This window comes from Gorilla gorilla, chromosome 10, assembly GCF_029281585.2.
Source record: "Gorilla gorilla gorilla isolate KB3781 chromosome 10, NHGRI_mGorGor1-v2.1_pri, whole genome shotgun sequence".
NCBI classification, from domain to species: domain Eukaryota; kingdom Metazoa; phylum Chordata; class Mammalia; order Primates; family Hominidae; genus Gorilla; species Gorilla gorilla.
Window position 1 is genome coordinate 35,795,471 of NC_073234.2, and position 19,957 is coordinate 35,815,427.

At 35.1% G+C, this 19,957-nt stretch overlaps 1 protein-coding gene across 1 annotated transcript in view; it reads left to right on the top strand.

The window, feature by feature from the left end:
* Window positions 1–19,957, top strand: part of PDE3A (phosphodiesterase 3A) — a 314,502-nt gene that overhangs the window by 33,625 nt on the left and 260,920 nt on the right. The gene's annotated exons all lie outside the window — the stretch shown is intronic.

Genomic DNA, 19,957 nt, shown 5'->3' on the forward strand with positions numbered 1-19,957 from the left:
GATTTGGACTCACCCTCAGGAAATCAAATATAAAATCATTTACTAAGTCCCACACCATCAGTTTTTCATCTTATGGTGGGCCCTAGATGTTGTAATTTTTGTTTTTAAGTGTAACAACTTTGAAAAATATTATATTGAATGTATAGAAGACAATTATGAATATAAATTTATTGGTATTATAAACACTAAAAATTTTTGAGCAAATAATTTACAGACTTCTTTTTGTAAAATATAAATTCAATGTTTTCTTTATATCTGCAGTATTGTGAAAAATAAATTTTTTTCTGATGCTGGGCTGAAAAATAGGTCTGTATCCTAGTTGTACAAGAATAACCCTTCAGAGGCACAGGATTATGTTGATATAATCCTAAGTGAGCTGTAAGAGTTAAATGCATTATAATGGGTACTGTGGGTCAGCTCGTGTTTCTGGGAAATGCAAGCTTGGGTACCAGTAAAGATTATATTTAAAACTCAAAATAGGAAACAGAAAAGTCTTGTGTATGAATGAGAAACATTTGATGAAAGGAAGTTACATAAGAATAGAGAAATAATATATAACTCCTACTCATTATGTAATAATGTCTCATTTTTCTTTCTCCTTAAGGAATGCCATCACATGAATTTTTGTTGTTGCTGTTACATTGGTAACCAAATTTCATTTTCTTACTGTGTGGGTGATTTTAATTGAATTTTTTCTTGCTTGCTCAAGGTCTGTCTTTATCAACTTGAATTATTGCAAAATGCAACAGTTCTATAACATCTTCAGAGACAATTAAAATGTTTGGAGATATTTTCCTGATGCTGAATGGCTCAACTTTTCATGCTTTATACTAGTATGTGTGCCTCTTTAAATGTTAATTCTCTCCCTTACAGTTAGTTGTCCGGTGTGGTGTGGTTAGCAGGTATCTTTGTTTCTGTTTTGAAGAAGAATTGCGACTTTGCAGGGAGAGCACTTAACCATGCTTGTCAGGTTAATAGTCTTATTTATTCACAGTTGTAGTCAGTGGGCACTAGATGGAGGCCTGAGGGTGACAGTATATTTTTCCTGTGTAGGACAGCTCTTAGGATTTGTGAGCACCATTCCATTTACCATCTAGCAGCCTTTTCTCCATTACAATAAAATTTACAATTGTATTATGAATGAAGAGCTTGTTGGAATTGCTTCTTAAAGAAAATGAAGTCATTTAACATCAGAATGTGCAAAATGACAATTCTGTGATGAAGAAGGAGAATTTAGAAGTATGACAACCTACATTTTGTCTTTTTTATAAGGCCCCCCCAAAATTTTTATTTCAGGGCTATTTCAAATCTGAGCTTCAAATAAAAACAAACAAAATGTTAGGACTATCAATTATAATAAATTTTTATTTAGGTTTTTCTGGCACAATTAGAAATTTAGTTATATATAATACATATGTAGATACATATATATGTATGTATCTTGAGAGACGTTTGATTAGACATGGTAGGCACTCAATTTCTGAAAATTTTCAAACTCTATAATTTAGTTACTCTTTAGATTTCTACTTCAACTTCCTAATGAATTATTTTCTTTCAAAGGTTCTTCCTGGAATTTTTCTTTTTTTGGCAGGTATGTTTGCATATCTCAAGTGACACAACTTGGCCAGATTTCTGAAAAAGAATACTTTAAAAGAAAAATGTAGGTTCGCTCTTAAGTGTTTTAATGTTATTACTTTGAGATAAACTAAAATAGAGCATAATCATATGGTATATTAATAGGAATATGTGCCGATTTCTTAAGCCCCATTCAAATTTTACGATAGTTTTTTGTTTCTTTTAATAAATTTGCTTGGTTTATAACTTTATCTCAGGGGGGATATATTATTATTTTTTCCTCATTTTTTGAGTGAAATTTTAGCAAAAGTGACTTAATTATAATCTTGGAGATGCCTGTTGCTTACAACTAATTGGGTCCTGGACTTAATAAAATCACTTATGTAGAAAGCCATATACTGTAGGTTAAAAAAGAAAAGGGACAACTTTGGTAATTTTCAAGTTAAAAATAGAATATAAGTTTCATGAGGTCAGGAACCACATCTCTTAATTTTTTCTTTATTCTGAGTTCAACCTAATTATTATATGCATGACAGATACTCTTTAAACTTTTTTATTGATTTATTGGTTACAAAATAAATATATTGAATGGTACTGGCAATTCTAGCTTTGTTTCCCACAGATCTGGCTTTATCTAACAATATTTCTCTAATGGAAATAGCAGTTCCTAAAAGTTTAATTAAGTCTTTGACCTCAGACCACCTTATTTATATATGTCTAAATTATTTCCTTTCCAGGCATGATTCATATTGCTTGAGCTATTGGCCATGTGCGAGGGACCATTGCCATTCCACACATGTGTAGGTTACAGAGTTTGTTTTTTTTTTTGAGCAGGAACTAGCATGTAAATCCTTTCTTCAAAATATGTATTTATCTACTGGCTGATACCTGACAAAGGAGTGATAATGGTTCCCTACTGCTTGCTGACTCAAGGACAGAGTTTTCTGCTACCTTTATTTCTTCCCCCAACATTTATTTTGACAAACTGCTTTATTGAGAGAGAGAATGAATATAGGATCAGTGTTTCTGTACAGACATTTGAATTTGGTGTGAAGGAGGGATAAGCGTCAGAGAAAATGGAAAAGGGGAAATAGAAAAGAAGAAGTATGGTCCATGCTGCCCAAACCGCTGCTTCTTATTAATCCTTCTCTGTCCCCTCAGCAGTTTTTCTCTATCTTTGCTGTGTGAATTTTGTCCATTCTATTATGGGTGTCTACCTCCAGGGATAACCCAGGCCTCTTATGGTTTCTTTGTGCACACCCTCTCCTTACTCCAGTCGCTACCTCCTGTTTTCTTTGAGCCTGCCAGATTCCTTCCCACCTTCATCCTCTTCCAGTCCTTGGGATGAGCTAAATTCTCTTCTGTGCTTACTAGAATCCTGTTCATCTTTCATTCCCCATTTCCAGGCCCCTCTCTTTCACAAAGCTTTCTGAATCTATACAGCTTCATTCTCATTTACCTGAGCTGCTCACACATGGCACCTCACAGTTTAGCATTTCCTTACTCTGTTGTGTGGTCTTCATTTCCTGACTTCATCATAGACATCCCATTGTTTTCTTTTTTGTTCGGCTTTATTGAGATATAATTGAAAATAAAACCGTATATATTCACAGAATACAATGTGATGATTTGATATACATATACATTGTGAAATAATGACCACAATCAAACTAACACATCGATCACAGTTACCTGGGTGTGGTGGAGTTAGGGGGTGGTGGCGACCATACTTAAAGTCTGTTCTCTTAGCAAACTTTGAGTAAATGATACAGTATTTTTAACTATATTGTAGATTAGATCCCCAGAACATGTGAACTTATTCATCTTGTAACTGAAAGTTTCTAACTTTGGACCAACATCTCCCTATTCCCTCCACCTTCCAGCGCTTGACAATCACCGTTCTACCCTCTGTTTTTATGAGTTCAACTTTCTTAGATTCCACATATAAGTGAGATCATGTGGTATGGCTTATTTCACTTAGCATGATATCCTACAGGTTCACCCATGTTGTGCAAATGGTAGGATTTCTCCTTTTTATGGCTGAATAGTATTTCACTGTGTATGCATACACATACATATACACACATCACATGTTCTTTATCCATTTATATATTGTTGAACACTTAGGTTGTTTCAATGTCTTGGCTTTGTAAATAGTGCTGCAATAAACATGGGAGGGCAGATATCTCTGTGACATGCTGTTTTTATTTCCTTTGCATGTATACCCATAAATGAGATTGCTGGATCTTAGGGCAGTTCTGTTTTTAATTTTTTGAGGAATCTCAATGTTGTTTTTCGTAATCAGTTTACTAAATTACATTCCCACTAACAGCATGTAAGGGCTCCCGTTTTTCCACACCCTTGCCAACACTTGTTATCTTTTTGGTAGTATCCATCCCAATGGGTGTGAGGGAATATCTCATTATGATTTTTATTTGCATTCCCCCGATGATTACTGAAGTTGAGTACCTTTTCATGTACTTGTTGGCCATTTGTATGTCTTCTTTAGAAATAGTTCTTTGCCCATTAAATCAAGTTACTTATTTTTTGCTGTTGTATAAGTTCCCAATATATTTTGGATATTAATCTCTTATTGGGTGTATGATGTGCAGTTATTTTCGCCTATTCTGTAGGTTGCATTTTCATTTCATTGATCACTTCCTTTGTTGTGGAGAAGCCTTTTAGTTTGATGGAGTCCTACTGGTTTACTTTTGCTTTTGTTGCCTATGCTTTCGGTGTCATACCCATAAAATCATTGCCAATACCAGTGTCTTTTTCTGTGTTTTATTAGAGGAGTCTTATGGCTTCAGGTCTTACATTTAAGTCTTTAGTTCATTTTGAGCTAATTTTGTATATGGTTAAGATAACAGTCAATATTATTTTTGTGTGTATGGATATACAGTTTTCCAAGCACCATTTATTAAGGAGATATTCTTTCCCCATTGTTTATTCTGTGCCCTTGTTAAGGATTAGGTGACCGTATGTGCATAGGTTTATTTCTGGGCTCTCTGTTCTGTTCTGTTGGTCTATGTGATAGACATCCTGTCTTATGCTGCTTTTCTGCCTTATTGGAGGCAAAAGTCACTGGTATACTATACAGTTTGGGATCAGCATAGATGTTGATTACAGGCTCTGTGATCTAGAGAAAGTTACTTAGCATCTCTGTGCCTTTTCATTCTCTATTTAATGGGGACAATATTTCCTATCTCCAAATGTTATTACTTAATCTTGAGATAATTTGCTTACAGCATCTGTCAAAGTGCCAAACATATAGCAGGTACACAATATAATTTTGTTTTCCTCATAAATACATGGTTAGGTTCAGCATGGTTATTCATGAAAAACTTTTTTTAAAAAATTGAGCAACTGAATAAATTCTAATTGAATGGCTGAATTATTTGAAAGGCAAAAAAGGCAGGCAATAAAGTTAGTTTGAAGTATCTTCATGTAGGTATTCTTGGTGTAGAAGTGTAGTAACTCTAAATCTAGCAAAACAAGCTTTATTCCCATATACTGTAGCTGATTACCAAGTTCCCAGAGGGAGGTTGGTGGTGCTTTGGGGTCCAGTTTATTAGATTGGATTAGATGGGGTAGATGCAAGAAGGTATACCAGCATTCCCAGTTCCTTCCAATACAAAGATTTTGTGGCTTATTAAATTTTTAAGTGATTATGGAGTACTTAATTTTAGCTTTTTATAAACATAAATTTTTTAAAAAACTATTTCCAGTTGGCTTTCATATGTTTTCGTAGTATAGATATAGCATATTACATATCTATATTGACTACATGAAGAAAAGCAACTACTGTATAAAAATTAATTTTTTTGTTGTTGTTGAATGTCATTGTTTCAGACTTCTCTTGTACTGAAGTGTAGTAAAATGTATTTTCTATTTTTATTTATTTATTTACTTTGAGACTAAATGTTGCTCTGTCCCCCAGGCTGTAGTGCAGTGACTTGATCTTGGCTCACTGCAACCTCCGTCTGCCTCCTGGGTGGAAGCAATTCTGCCTCTGCATCCTAAGTAGCTGGGACTACAGGTGCATGCCACCACGCCCAGCTAATTTTTGTATTTTTAGTAGAGATGGGGTTTCACCATATTGGTCAGGCTGGTCTCGAACTCCTGACCTTGTGATCCACCCGCTTCAGCCTCCGAAAGTGTTGGGATTACAGGCGTGAGCCACCATGCCTGGCCAATGTGTTTTCTTTCAAAGAAAACTTTATTAGAAAAATCATGTATTATAACTAATATTTTAGAAATCTATAAGAGTATGGCTGAAGTTAAAAATTTAAACAAGTGTTATTAGTCTTCCTACATAAAATATTGGTATGGAATCTGCATACCTTAAATAAAAGCTTATAGTTACAAAAATTTATATTCTTAGTAATATTGTATACTCTAGTTTAATTTACATGGCTGTTTGGCTCTGTTAATGATAGAAAACCCTTCATTATTAAGGATAGCACTTCACAGAAAATTGACTGAAGCTAACTTTAACTTGCAGATGGCGTTCATTAAAGAGTTTCTTTTCATAAGGGTCATTTTTCATTTTTATTTCAAAGATTAAATGGATTTATACATAATTATTTCAACATGACATCTGTTCTCATTTTTTCCTTTCAGAGCTTTCTTCCCAAATATTCCATGTTTGTATTTTGTAAACCATACAAACAAGTTTTAAAGGAAAATATATAATCCTGAGTGATTATATAATTTATTGCCATTCTCTATCTTATGATTTTAATTCTATTTAATGCGTGTCTTAAGTTTTTCAACAGACTTTTCTAAATGCCATGATAATATTAAGCTCTATGACAACATTAATTATGTGTACATATATTATTTCTATTGCACAGTTTTTGAGTGCAATGATGGATCCATTGAGAATGAGGATTCTGGAAAGCTCTAAAAGAGTGGCTTGTGTATTTTTCCTTCTTCCTTTTTACCCCCTTTCCTCTCTCCCTCCCTTTCTTCTGGAAATGGGAATTTTTTAAATGAAATTTCATGCAAATTCAATGAATGAATGGTAAAACAAATCTGATCCAAACTATTGACAGAATTGGAGGCAGGCGCAGAACTCCAGCCTCTTCATCATCTCCTCATTTCCTCCTGAATTCCTTTTCATGTAGTTTCTTGGACAGATGCATCTGGAATCTGAAAGTAATATTTAATAGAGTATTCACATTCTTAATAGTTGTTATATTTGTAAGTCAGCGGCACAGGTTGAAGCCACAAGCAATATTTAATCTTGAATAGGTTTTACTTTTTAAAATTCTATTTGAGCTTTTTTTCTTTTTTATTAATTGTGGTCATTTCTACAACTCTTTCTAGAAAACTGTATTTCTCAGATTTGAATATATTTGTTATTATTAGCTCTCTTATTTAAAGATGAACTAAGTTTCTTAAGGACAAAAAGGAAAATAATTTTTACCTATAATTTGATACTATGTAGAGAGAACATTTTCTTTTAGAAATGATCAAAATTGTGAAATCTTTGATAGATGGAAGAAAGTAGTTGTCTTTGCTTGTAATGAATACTTTCAAAATAAAGTCGCTGAATAAAAATAGTGATCTTACAAAATATTATAGTTGGATATCATCAGAGAGGTGATATTATAAATCTTCTACCCCAAATAGTGATTTTTTTATAGTCTTTCTGTTACAAATGTTTAGTCACTATTGAAATACATTGTATGAAAGGAGCTCACCACAAATCAAACCAATACAAAGGAGTATTAACAAGGAAAAAGGCTTTGAATCCAAGTGCACATTGGAGCAAGCTGCGATTCTTTTACAGATTAGCTATTTGTTATTGGGCATTCAGCAAATTCCTTAGCTTTTGGTCTTCTGTCTACGAAAGGAAAATTTAAATTCCAGCTCTGCAAGTTTGTTGAGTAATAATATAAATGGATTATCTCATAGACAAATGTTTTAAAATAAAATATTGCTATAGGATACTTGCTATATTGAACCAAAAACTGCCTTGTAACTTTGACTCCTTTGTCCTAGTGTTTATTTTCTATCCTACATGTCTGTTAGGATTCCCAAATCTTGCTGTCCCCAGGCTAAAGCTATTCATTGAATTCAACTGTCCATTGTCTGACCTCATTTTCATATTCCTTAAACATTGCTCTTCCCTGGGATGCACTAGTTAAATCTTATTGTGGTATTGGGCTATCCTTTTTTGTAGCCATCCTCAGGGAAGCCACACTTGTTTGGCATGACCCTGTTGTCTTGGCTGTACTCAATTGTACGTCCCCAAGCTGAGCAGTGAGATTCTGATTCAGGCATTCAGTATTGGGACCAAGAGAGAGTTAAGTTAGTCTTTTCCAACATGCAAAAGCTGTAGGGCTTGAAGCAGAGAAAGTCAATTCACAGAAAAAATGAAACATAATTTCTGTTCTTTCTGCTAGTGTGGGGAGAGGAAAAGGGATCTCAGTTACTTCAGGACTTTCATGATTCTTGCTCTACTTCTTCCTGAAGCTACACCGTGATCCTGTCCTTTGTTCTAGAAATAACCACCTCCGTCAGCTACCTAGAGTTAGTTTCTGATACTGCAATTACTATTTTTCATCAAAAGATGATGTTTGTTTTGTTGTTGTTGTTGTTGTTGTTTTGGGTGAGAACCATTAAGATGTGTCCTGTGATATCATTTTTACTTGTCAATTATGTCTCCATAGAGTTATTTTTAAAAGACGCTGTTCATTATAAGACCTTCCCAATTCAGAGGTATCAAAATGTGAAAAAAATATTTTAATATAGCAATCTATTTTGAAAACATCTCTGTTAAAATCTAAGGCTCAGAATTGAACATGAAAACTGGCTCCCCTCTTCCCCTGAAATGGTGGCACTAAAATAAAAGCCAACATATTTCCTGTTCTGTCCACAGAGCCCTTATCTCTTGTCTCCAGAAACCTATGAAACATTTCCATTTAGATGTCCCCATCAGACGTGTTTCACAATTCATACTCTTCTGCCCTGTCAGGCTGGATCTCCTTACTTTGTTTTCATAGCAGCACCATTTACCCCATCTTCTAAACTAGTGATCAAAGAGAGTAATTTGGGATTTTTTTCTCCTTTCAAATTTTGGCATTTATTTTTAAATTAATATTTTAAATCATGGTATAATACACATAACAAAGTTTACCATCTTGGTCATTTTTAAGTGCACATTTTAATGGTATTAAGTTAATTCGCATTGTTGTGCAACCATCATCAATATCCATCTTCAGAACTCTTTCCATTTTACAAAACTGAAACACTGTACCCACTAAGAAATTACTCCCCATTTCTTCCTTTGCCAAGCCCCTGGTAGCCACCATTCCACTTTCTGTCCCTATGAATTTGACTACTTTAGGTACCTTTTAGAAGTGAAATAGGACAGTATGTATCTTTTTTTGTGACTAGCTTATTTTAGTTGGCATAATGTATTCAAGGTTTATGTGTATTGTAGCATGTGTCAGAGTTTTGACATTTCTTGTGTTGACATTATTCTGCTACTTACTCTTTTTTTTTTCCTATCTTTATGCTGTCGCTGACAACTAGAAGGCCTAAGGTTTTATTACTTTGCACCTGCGCTACTGAAATAATGTCCTAACAGGTCTCTGGAGATTCCCTCCCTGCTTACTGTCATAATCTGTAATGCATGAATAATCTTTATATACATGGCTTTCTTCCGGTTGTTGACAATAGGACTATCATGAATGGACCTCCATGGGTGGTTAGTGCAACGTAGAGGTCCGAGATAACCCCATTCTTGCTAAAAACATTACACATTTTCATCTAATGTCCCCGACGTAGTCTATCCCTTCAATGTAATTTCCGAGACCTTTACAATATAGGTAGACCCTTTAAAAAATTACTGTGTGCTTAAATTTATATTCCACCATTGTTATCCCAGGACCTTCATTTCAATTTTATAGTCATTTAATTTTCTCAGTGTTTATATCTGTGTCTTCTTCTTTTTGCCTTTAATTCCCCTCAGCCAAAAATTTCAGCATACTTATGATCTATCCAAATATGTGTTCTGTGTATAGCTTACCTTTTTCATTAAAACTTCACTATTGTTTCAGCCCTGTATAGTTCACTTAGTTACACTTGTAATTTTAAACACTGTTGTTGACTGTGTTGTACTGGTTAGAAGCCATATTAACTAGATTTCAGTTTCTTGAAAATTTATACATTAGCAAGCATAGTGTAAATATGTATTAAGTGGGCAATAAATATTTGTTGTGTTAGTGACATTTTAATAGTACATGATGGAATAAATTATAGATGTGTCGTAAAAGCTTTTATTGCATGATTGCCAGTTTCTACCTCATTGTTGTTTCTAAATCTCCCACTTTTAATTTACCTGAAAGTGCTTTAATGTGTGAAAATATTTAAGAAATCATTAGTGTTCCTTTTTTCCTCCTGAGAATCACACGGACAACTTTTTTTGATTTAATCTATATTTTGTCTAGCATTATCCCAACATTAGAAGTAGTTAATATATCCATAGGCAATTGTTAGATACATATCTAAGAAAGTGAAAAACCAACAGACAGACAAAACCCACCTGAGTCAATAATATTGGCAACAGGATTTAGAATGCTGTTATGGCACATGAGATGCTCCACGTCCTACCTACATGGAATATGGGGTATGTGTAAAGAATATTGTTTAGCCCTATTTTTTCGTTTGTTTCTTTTGAACTACTCCGTTTTCCTTAACTCTCCTTATCTTTTTCTGAATGACCTTAAACTCAAGGTAGTCGTTGAGTGGGAAGGATGATTTTTAGCCATCTTTTTCCTCCAACTCAGGTAGATAGGATTTACCAGCTGGGCCTTAATTTCCTCCTTTCTGTTAACATTGAAAACCATCATACTAACTGTAAAAATCAAATACTGTAATAAGAGTGAGGGAGTGCATGTTTTAAAGTCTGTAGCTATATTAGCTCATACCACATATGTGGCAAGAAGCAGATACTGTACAAATCAGTTCAATAATGAGGCATTGAAACACAAGTTACATACTGTGCTAGGAATAAAATGATAAACAGAGTAACACCATCCTGTCCTTTTGGATTTTTATAGTTTAGTAGGAATGTATTAAGTAATGACAAGTACATGAATATGATTAAAGGGATGTAAAATACTGAATAGCAAAGGGATTTTACTTTGTCTATGGGACCAGTGAAAACCTTTGAGAAAGTGTTCTTTAAACAAAGACTTGAAAGTTGAGCAGGAGGTAGCCAGGCATAAAGGAACCCAGAGAGTTTTCCAAGTGGAGTTTTCCAGAAAGCATGTGTGAAGACTTGCAAGCTTGTGCAACCCACCATTTTTTTTTTGTTGTTGTTGCTGTTCTGTTTTGTTTTGCTTTAGGATTTTAGCAGCCTGAAGCCATGGATCTTTGTTTCTGTCTCTAGTTTTAAGTGGAAAAGTGGGCTGAGGAAGGGGCTTCACTGGCCCAATGAGAAACAGAAACTTGGAACCCATGACTGTATTTCTCCTGTGGACACCCCTGCCTAGGACAAGAGAGAGCTGTGCTGTAGAATGCTGGGGAAATGGAAAGGCAGCATTGGTGGAACAGAGAGCATGGAGAAATCGTCAGTGCTGGGAAATTGTGGGAGCTGAGCAACAAGTGTGAGATGAGACAGGTGGGGGCCAAATGATGCAGGGCCTAGCTCTACTTGTCAAGGATTTTGAAATGAACCTTAAAGGAAGCTATTTAAAGGCTTAGTCAAGGGCCTGTTATGGTGCGATTTGTGTTTTAAAGTAGCCATTCACCTGCATTATGGAGAACGAAATGAAAGGAAGCCAGGAGTAAATGTGGGAAAACCAGCAGCCAGGACAGTGGAGGAGAGCATCTTTGACCAGTGTGATGGTACGGGAGAGTGAAAATAGATGGACTTTAGAGACGTTTAGTAATAGTTTTAAACTCATGTGCTGTAAATTCGATTTGATTTTAAGAGGTGACAGGAAGGCAGGAGGCAACAATAGCTTTCAGGTTTATACCTTGAGTAGTTCTGTGAAAGGTGATGATAGATAACAGAATGTGATTCCTGAGATGAGAAAAACTGGCCAAAGAACAGATTCTGGAGAGATGGCAAAGAGGAATTCTGTGATATTATACATTATTGTATATTAATATATAGTGTCATATTTATGTATACGTATATTTGATTATATGCCTATAGGATACAGATTTTGGAATCATCCCTCCACAAATGGCCAATAAGGCCACGGAATTAGACAAAATATATTGGGAGCTTGTAGAAAAAGAAGCACTCTTGAGAATACAAGTACTTAACAAGAGAGTAGAGGTGAATTTAGGGCAGACAACCATAGATTTCAAATCATATAGCAGGAAAAAGTCTTGTACATCATCCAATCTGATATAATCAAAATGAAGATGAATGAAATGAAATTCTGTCAGACTGTATAAATTTCTCTAAGTCATGCATAGAAAGTCTCCTAAGTCTACGTTTCTTGTGTAGGTTTTGAAAAGTACAATTCAGCTTCCTATTGATATTTTGTCTGAATTGAATTATATATTGCGAAGGTGTCAAAAATGTTTTCCTATGTTTATATTTAACACCCTTTGGTGGCAGCAAATTTTCACATCTCTCTTGAGTATTCAAATTTGTTAAAATATGAAACAGTGCTTGGCAAAAAACAGATAATATTTGCTGAATGAATCAAACGAGTTTCTGAGACGATCAGTTCTTTAAAGATAGAGACTCAGTTATTTGTCTTTTTCTTCTGAGCCAAGTACAAATACTTACATAACAATTATATTGAATTATTGTTATTTTTTTCTTGTAGCTATTTTTTCTCATGGTGTAAACTGAGGGCAATAATTGGCATTTTTCAGAGCAAAAGTTTGATGTTTAAAAATCTAATAAATATAAACAACTATTAGACCTAAAAGTATGTCAAACATAATACAACTCTGATTATAAAGTACTCATTACGTTTTTGATCATAAAGTTTAAACTTTACAGGATTGCTGATAAACTTAATAGCACATTTTTTTTTTGGCTTTCCAAAAAAGCTTTTATTTAAAGACTTTCTTTTTTAACCACAGAATGTCAAGATAGTTATGTTCTATTTATTGCTGATTTCTCCCTTTCTATTTTTTTCCTTTCTTTTTGTATCATGCCCATAGCAGCTGTTTCCCTAACCCTTACCCCAACCCACAGGCTTTCCCACGCTCCTTTTTTGGCTCTTATTTGGCATCGATCCTGAGTTTGACAGATAAAACATGTGTCTGAATTGTAGTTACAGCCAAGCTACAATCTATCAGCTTTTCCCTCAGGGTAATTATGCTTATTTTACCCCCAAACAAGGTAACTGTTTTGTGATAAAGTATTCAGTTCACTCGGAATAAGCCGTTGGCCTCCTTTTATCTGCTTATTTATTTATTTATATATATTTTTTATTTTTTTTGAGACGGAGTCTCACTCAGCTTCCCAGACCGGAGTGCAGTGGCATCGATTTCAGCTTACTGCAACCACCAGCTCACTGCAACCACCGTCTCCTGGGTTCAAGCGATTCTCCCATCTCAGCCTCCCAAGTAGCTGGGCTTATAGGCACCCGCCATCATGCCCAGCTAATTTTTGTATTTTAGTAGAGACGGGGTTTCACCATGTTGGCCAGGCTGGTCTTGAACTCCTGACCTCAGGTGATCTGCCCGCCTCGGCCTCCCAGAGTGCTAGGATTACAGGTGTGAGCCACCATGCCCGGCTGGCCTCCTTTTATTTAATTCCTCATCCAATGATAACATGCTGACAGATGACTCAGGTTCTTTGGAGTCAGTGTGAATGAAGCTCATGGGATATTAGAATTGGAGACAGAAACAGAGAGGCAGTACAGGCTTCAGTGTTAGACAGAAATGGGATTCAGTCCAAACATGGACACATACTAGGTTGTGACTCTGGATGTGATATTCAATTTCTATGTGTTTCCATTTCCTCATGTGTAAAATGAGATAACTACAAGCCTTTTGAAACTTTGATCCTGAAGATGTCATTTTGGTAGATCTAAAATGAATACATGGTGGATCCCATCACTGTGTTATTTAGAAATACAAAATCAAGGTTATTAATTCTAAGATATGCATCCATAGCTCTGCAGTATCCAAAGCACAGCATTAACTTTAGTTGCATGAAAATTTCCCAAGTTGGTATATGGATGTATATGAAATTGGAGTGGTCATGGAAAGCATATGTGACTTTAAAAAATGAAAATTCTCACTCGAGGTTATCAACACCCTTGGACTTAAAGATATGATTGTGAATTGTCTAAATTATGTGAAACAGACAAACTACCGTTAGGTTGTTTTCCTATGCAGAATATTTGACAACTAAACTTAAATTCACAAATTTAAGACATGAATGGATATAACCCACCTTTGTATGTGAATGCATGTGTGTGTATGTGTATGTGTCACTAAATGGTCACAATTTAAAACAAGACCAGAATTAAGCATTCAAAAAACATTTATTAAGCAGTCGCTATGTGCCAGGAATAGTAGAATAAATAAAATCTTCTAAAGTTTACAGTTACTTTAAAGTACTCCAAATTTAGGCATACTTCACACGTGCTATATAAAACATAAAACAACTTAATTCTTTATTAGTGTGTATTTCAGTTGCATCTTTAGGCTTTTTCTGAACGCCTTCATTACTTCTTAAAGCCCTCAAGAAATTATGAAAACTCAGAAGGCAACCTATCTGATTTCTTAAATTTAAATTTCCTGGTTAATTTATTTAGATTATTTGAAAATTCTTCTTTGCCCAGGTACCTCATACATACATGGACTATACTACTTGGTCACTTTTAATTTAGAAGGAACTTCCTTTAGGAACAGATATTTTGTATAGCTGTAAATTATTTAAATTCACGTGAAATCACTCTTTATATTCAAAGTACATAAGGTGAGATGTAGTTTTTTTTTTCTTATAAATTTATCCTATTAAGGGAATAAATTGGCTATTTTATTTAAAACAGAAATAGAAATTTTATGAATGATGGTTGGGAACTTTAACCAAAATGTACATAATGTGCATAAATGATGGGAAACTTTGTTTCTGCAACTAGAACTCATGCTATAATGTGGACATTGTTAGTCTATAAGTTAATACGTTTAATTTAACCTTATCCCTGTACTTGATAAATCATTAGTTAGCAGAGTTATTTATGTGACATTATGTGGCATGCCTTAATTTTTAGAACCAGTTTACTTTTTCAAAAAATAAATTGCAGTACACAAAAGTCCTGTAGAAAAAGGTCATTTGAAGTCTTATATTAGAATGATATAATTTCCTTTTTTGTTTTACTTTGAGTTTTAAAAATTGATTTATCTGGAAACAGATGAGCAAGTCCCCAATTATATCTTTAGATACTGGTATATTAAAGAATATTTTACAAAATTACAGTATCAACCATAGCCTCGAGAGGTAAAACTTATCCTATTTTTAATTTCCAGTGGTAGCACTTTATAAATAAAAATTATGGTGTATGTGCCAAAAGCCTGGACTTTTGTCTGGCAAAGGTTGTTTAAAACTTGAAGAGACATCAAGAAATATGTGAGTTCATCCACCCAGATCTAGCCAGAACTGCTTCTGAATGGTTCTGTGGCTCATTTAGGCAATTAAAGCCTTGTGATTGCCCTATTAAAAGTCTGAAAGTATGCATATAACCCACCAGTGTTTTACAGAGGAATAATAGGTAAGATTTATAGAACATCTGAAATGAAAAAAATGTAGGATAATAAAAGCAGGTATTTGTTGAGTACTTACTGAGTGTTCAAGGCAGCGTACTTACATAATCTCTGAGTTTTGTTATACATATTAAATGAGTTAATATAAAGCACGTATGTGCCTGGCACATAAATGTTATGTATTTACAGTAACAACAATAACAGTTGTCATTGATTTAATTATACATTATTATCCTAAAAATAACAGAAAATCAATAGATGGGAGAGCCGGGATTGGAATTCCAGGCTGTCTGTCTCTGAAGTCCATTCTCCATATCACTGAGCTATTCTAGTTTTCCTAGGTAGAGAATCTAGGATGGCCAAAAAATGTCCCCAGAGCCTCCCTGTAAGCTGTCCTCCACAACAGACTTCTGGAATAGAAAGAAGTTGGCTTATGACCTCTTGTCACTGCCTAGTCCTTGGGTGTGATAAAGTTATTTAAACTGTTTCAGCTCCTCCTTCTGTAAGCAGGGGATATCAGTAATATCAATCCTAAATGTGTCGGGAGGATTAAATGAGATAATGCATGCATATTGCTGCTGAACACAAAGTCTGTCACATAATAGGTACTCAATAAAGGAAGGCTGTCCTTGTTGCTTTGAGGAATGCAGATGACTGATTCCATTGGTTCTGAGTGCTCAGTTTGTGGCCTGACTGAATTATGTGCACCAAATTTGGTGGTAGGTTTTTGTGAATTGACCTCACCCCGGTTGCATCTTAGCTTTTCTCCACCTTTTAGGGGATATACTTTCCTCGGCCATTTCATTTAAATTGTATTTAATGTGGTTATATTTTTAAAAGATGGTTTTTAAAGGCTTTCTTTTTTAACCACAGAATGTCAAGATAGTTATGTTCTGTGTATTGCTGATTTCTCTCTTTCTGTTTTTTTCCTTTCTTTTTGTATCATGCCCGTGGCAACTGTTTCCCCAACCCTTGATTAGCTTACTTTCTGAAATAAGAGAGTAAAATAATAAAAATAATGGTTACTATATTGTGTTAATTTTCCCACAACACTTTTTTTTAATGCTTTTACATTTTACATAACTAGGATAGTATTATATATTGATTAGTGTTCCATATTTTTAAAGTAACAGTATGTTATAACCCATTTTATACATTAAAAGTCTGTAGAAATTACTTCTATGCTTCTTAATATTCCGTATATGACTGTGTCATATTTTATGTAAGTATTTCTCTCTTGTTAGGCTTGTTGATTATCTCCTGGTTTTGTCAGTATAAATAATACTGAAGTGCATATTTTAGTAAATTCTTGGTTGCACTTCTGATTACTGTTTTCAGATATACGTCTGTATGTGGGATTATAGATTAAAGAAACTAAGCCCTCTATGCTTTAAAATAATGGTTTTCAACCTCATAATTAAAATTGAATGAAATTTCTTTTAAAAATCTTAGAGCAGTGATTTTTAAAGTGCCCTGTGACATCTCCTTTGGGGTTGCTATTGAGAGGGGAGAGTTACACACTGAAGGTGGCTTTTCTTAAATGCCATTTCTTTTTTATTTTTTTGCTTATACCAGGTGAAACTTATTTTCTTCTGAGGCAAGATCTTGCTCTGTCATTGAGGGTGGAGTGCAGTGGTATGATCATAGCTCCCTGCAGGCATGAACTCCTAGGTTCAAGTGATTCTCCTGCCTTAGCCTCCCTAGTAGCTGGGACTACAGGTGTGCACCACCATGTCCCACTGTTTTTGTTTTTTGTTTTTTTCAATTTTCTTTTAGAGACAGGGTCTCTAAAAGACGCCGTGTTTTTTAGTTCCAAGGATGCTTTTCAGAATATCGAGTTTCACAAAAAATAAAGTCAAGATATGTTGCTTCATGTAGCTAATGTTTTTGTTCCATTTTATAATAAAATGTAAATATTAAATTCTCGTATAACTCATTAGGGAACCACAAATAAATACATTTACTTAATAAATAATTTATTTTAAATTATATGACAACCCTATGATTAAATTTAATATTGTATTTTTTTTTTTTTTTGAGACAAAGTCTCACTCTGTCACCCAGGCTGAAGTGCAGTGGCCGTGATCTCGGCTCACTGCAACATCTGCCTCCGAGGTTCAAGTGATTCTTCTGCCTCAGCCTCTTGAGTAGCTGGGATTACAGATGTGTGCCACCATGCCTGGCTAATTCTTTTATGTTTAGTGGATATGGGGTTTCACCATGTTGGCCAGGCTAGTCTCGAACTCCTGACCTCAAGTGATCCACCCACCTTGGTGAGGACACAGAGCCAAACCATATCAAATATCATTAAAAAGAAACTGTGGCATGGGATAGTTTAGGAATTTTTTAAAAATCAGGTGAAGAATATTTTGTTGACTTGTCATCATAATTTTTATTTACAAAGATATGGAAAAATATTTAGATATTGGTGCAAGTATAGAAAGAACACTATTCTACCTATTTCCAAAGGGCTTGGGTATCACATGGAGCCAGGGCTTCAGAGAAGAGAGAATGTCTGTATTAGAGAGAGACTATTTTGCAGTATTCTTGGCAACTTGACAGGGACTCGCAGAAAACTGCAGTGTGACTCTTACCTATAAATCCGATCCCCACGCTCTAAACTCAGTCAAGTCTCAAGTTCATGATTGCTTACCTCCGAGTTTTATGTTATTTTTAACACAAGAATGGTCTGAGTTCATGCAGAGGTTGACTGATGTAGGGTAGAGGCTACCCTGGAATAAGCCAGCATCCGAGAGCAATGAAACTCCATTGGTAATGACAAATAGCAGGACTCTTGGCCAAGAGTTAAGTTGGGTCAGGAACTTTGAACTGACTGCTGAATTGGGGGACATTCAGGGCAATTGTACATGTATTGCAAGGGACAGGGAGGCTCCAGGTGACAGCTTGGTTACATGATTTTTTTTCAAGAGCAATGTACAGGAAGCACAGGCCTTACTTTTTATTGTTGTATGGAGCAGAGTCCCAGAAGGACTGGCTATGGAGTGCTAAATAAAATCCCTGTGAATGCACACCGGGTTCTCTGAAAATACAAGCTTCTAGACATTTCTGGGTTAAGGTGTAGTCCATTTCGCTTTGCTATCAGATTACACATAGGTTATTGAGCAATAAAAGGAAGAATGTCTTGTTCTTTATTCATATGTTCTAAATCTGGTAGGCCATCGAACTGTACTTTAATAAGAATAGGGGAAGGACAGGTATACGAGTGTTGGACTTGTTCCGTATTGTCCCATTTGGTAGAACAGGACCAAAAACTAGTCTTTTTCTTTTTTTCTGATCATTAGAGGTATTTAAGAGCAGAAACAAAGTTTGGTGGGGATAAAATAGAGAACACTGAAATGGTAAAACCACAATAATATTGATAAATAGGATAGTTAGATTAGATAAATACATGTTCCTTGAGTCTGGAAATTGTTAGTGTCAAGTTACACTATGTATTAAGGCACCTTAACATATTGTGGCACTGACTTTTAGGCACATATATTTGTATATCTTTCTAATTTTTTTCAAAAGTGGATTTTTCTGCCATTTATATTTGCCATCGTATAAATAAAATTTTAATGTTTTGATGTTCAACAGCCATTTTATACTAATAGGAGCTCTAACTGTGACAATCAAATAAATTAATGTTTTTATACATGTCTTTATCGGACTTAAATCTGTGTTCACACCAGATAACAATTCAAGACTGTGACTGTGCTGTTGGCTATGAGGAGTGTTGCTTTAATTGCAGCGAAGTTAATCTGTAGAATTTAACAATTATGTTGCCATCTATCTTAAGGGTTTATAACTCTGGTATAGAATAAGCAAATAGCATAAAACACTTGTACCTGTGTGTACTCCTCAGAGTTTTATTGGTAATAAAAAAAAAAAAAAACACCCATGCTCACTTTTGTGCTTGGGAACAGAATCTGTTTCTAACCTTTGCTATTAACAGGAAGTGGGAGAGGTGAAATGAGCCCTGGTTTTGTGGCTGGGCCAGAGCACTCTGTGTTCCTGAGAGTGGTATTCAGGTTTCATGTCTGTCTAGCTTCTTGCTCCTTTGAATAGCTGGCCTTTGAAGTGCTAAAAACATAGATTGTTGGTAATGAGCAATGTAAAGTAAAGAGTGGGAAAATATTTGGAAAATTCAAGCTCTGAGAATAGCCTGTCTGGGATGATTTGGCTCAGGCTGTGTTGTAACTGTGTTTTTCTTTCCCAGGTAAATTGTGAAGTTTTATGAATATAATAGTATAAATTTCCTCTATAAGAATAATTGAAAAATCTCAACTTCACTTGCATTTTTGGTAGAACGATTGCTATATTTAGTTTAAAATTTTAGGGTGGCAGGCCGGGCGCAATGGCTCATGCCTGTAATCCCAGCACTTTGGGAGGCCAAGGTGGGCGGATCACTAGGTCAGGAGATCGAGACCATCCTGGCTAACATGGTGAAACTCCATCTCTACTAAAAATACAAAAAATTAGCCGGGCATGGTGGCGGGCATCTGTAGTCCCAGCTACTCGGGAGGCTGAGGGGAGAATGGCGTGAACCTGGGAAGTGGAGCTTGCAGTGAGGCAAGATCGCACCACTGCACTCCAGCCTGGGCAACAGAGTGAGACTCTGTGTCAAAAAAAAAAAAAAAATTTAGGGTGGCACCAACTGTCTAGTCTTTTAAAAAGA